Source organism: Lynx rufus, unplaced genomic scaffold, assembly GCF_022079265.1.
Source record: "Lynx rufus isolate CCGP_SWC_20201006 ecotype Redwood Valley unplaced genomic scaffold, mLynRuf1.p SCAF_5, whole genome shotgun sequence".
Taxonomy (NCBI): Eukaryota; Metazoa; Chordata; class Mammalia; order Carnivora; family Felidae; genus Lynx; species Lynx rufus.
Window position 1 is genome coordinate 109,393,404 of NW_025814867.1, and position 2,511 is coordinate 109,395,914.

Here is a 2,511-nt window from a genome sequence, read left to right on the forward strand (position 1 = left end):
TTGCATCCCAGCTCTTCAACCAACTAGCTCTGTGACCTTGTACAATTGCTTTACCTCTCTGTGGCTCTATTCTCTCATCTGTAAAATTCTCTCACCTTATAAGGTTGTCATGAGCGTTAAAAGAGATTGGCACAGAGTACCAATTGGTACAGAGTGCATGCTCACTTGCACTGAGTAGTACTATGAACATTATTATTTCTACACCTCTATGAACATAGTTTAATGTACCAGTTAGGGCAAGTTGGCAGAACTTCACATTTGTGGATAAGCCCAGACAATGAGCATCCCTCCACCCACTCAGCAGTCACTTATGAAGCTCCTTCTGTGTGTCAAGAACAGCTACCATTTCCACCCAAGTTGTCCAGGAGCTGCCCAGAAGGGAGGATCTGAGCATCTTCTTCAATGCCAGGCCAATGCATACTCCAAACTGGGCCTCCTGTCCAGGTCATCATGGGCAGGGAGGCAGGCAAGGTGAGGAAATATTCCTCAGATACGAATGTGCCAAAGAATCAAGACCGAAATGGATGAGAAGAGTGCTGAGCAGAAGTGGGTGATTTTTCAAAAATAAACATTTTACCTAAGGAAAATCAGAGTCCAAGTGGTAGGTGGGAAAAACAAACAACAGTTAAGTTAAAGCTTTCACCTCGGTTTTCATATTAGAAGTTTTGGGGCTGGTGTTCCCAGGGGCAGAAATGGACGAGGACAACCTGGGTGACTACCCACCCTCAGGTGGCAGGACCAGCATCTGGGCATCCTCTCTCAAGGGCACACCCCCTATGCCTTCCTGGGACCTCCAGAGGGCAGGGCTTGCTTTCCACAGGGTTGAAGCAGGAATGGACTGAGTTCAGAGCTTCTCAGGCAAAAACAAAAAAAGCAATATAATATTTCTAGAAATACGTGCTAAAAATATAAAGTAAAACAGAAATTTAAAAAAATTAAAGCAGTGATTATCTCTGAGGCGAAAGGCGTCAAATGTGATTGCAGGAGAACACACATTTTTTGGCAATGGTCTTCCTCAAAATGGGTAATAGTAACATGATTGGGATTTTTAAATTTTTCTTAATTTATTATTATTAATTATTATTATTATTTATTGATTATTGAGAGACAGAGAGAGAGACAGAGCATGAGCATGGGAGGGGCAGAGACAGGAGAAGACACAGAATCCAAAGCAGGTTCCAGGCTCTGAGCTGTCAGCACAGAGCCCGACGCGGGACTCCAACTCACAAACTGCGAGATCATGACCTGAGCCGAAGTCGGACGCTTAACCAACTGAGCTACGCAGGCACCCTTAAAAAGAAAACCTTAATAGTATTGTTCTCAATTTGTACCAATTTTAATTCTCACCAGTGTGTATGAAAATGCCCATAGTCTCTGACTGTATCGAATAATGAATATTAGCAATTAACATTTCCCACTCTAATAAATGTAAACCAATAGTTGGTCTCCTAATTTGTATTTAACCACAAAGAAGTTTAACCCTTTATTCATGTTATTGCCATTTCTATGGTAAATTGTCTATCTATAGCTCCTGAACTTTTCTCATCATTTCTTGGTGATTTATAAAATATCTTTGTACATTAGAGATACTAACTGGTAGTCCCTAACACTTTGTCACCTTTCTTTAAAAAATGCTTACGATGGGGGTTGAGAAGTATTGTCACAGAGTGAGTTTTAATGTTATGTGGTTTGATGTATTAATCTTTATAAGGGCCAGTTTAAGAAAAATAAAAATATTGACTAAGTATTTTTTCTTTCAAACAGAACAAATTTACCTTGTGCTATAAAAATAATATATCCCTTGCTTTTAATAATTTAAATAATACAGGAATATTTAAAGAAGAAAGTAAAATTAACTACAAATCCTGCTATCTGTGATGGTCTATATTTTAAATAGCACAGAAAACATTTTTGTTTTGTTTTTTTAAGTTTATTTATTTATTTGAGACAGAGAGAGAGAGAAAGCATGAGAAGGGGAGCAAGGCAGAGGGAGAGAAAGAGCCCAAGCAGGCTCCCCACTGTCAGCACAGAGCCTGAAGTGGGGCTTGAATTCAGGAACTATGAGATCATGACCTGAGCTGAAACCAAGAATCAGGCACTTAACTGATTGAGCCACCTAGGTGCCCCACAGAAATTTTCTTAACAAGTTTATTGAGTGCCTTGGAGAAAAAAAGTGTGAATTTATATATATAACTATCTTCTCAAAAGAGGAACTTTGCTAGTAAAATTTGGTACTACTTCTAACTGCCACAATGTAAATATCTCAGCTTGTTTACCAAGTAGTCACCCAGAGGCAGTTTTCTCATCTTTTGTTCTGAAATCAAGTGGCAGGGTTGTTCTTAGAGTTGGCCAAGCTGTACATGGCCTTCAGACCATAGGCGACTCATTACTGACCAAGTACACAAGCCATCTAGGAATTTCCCACCTTGCTTTGGTGGGCTTTCAAGACTAACAATCAGTGATTCTCACCTTTATCTGCTTCTTGGTCAGTGTCCTCAGCACAGAGTGCAT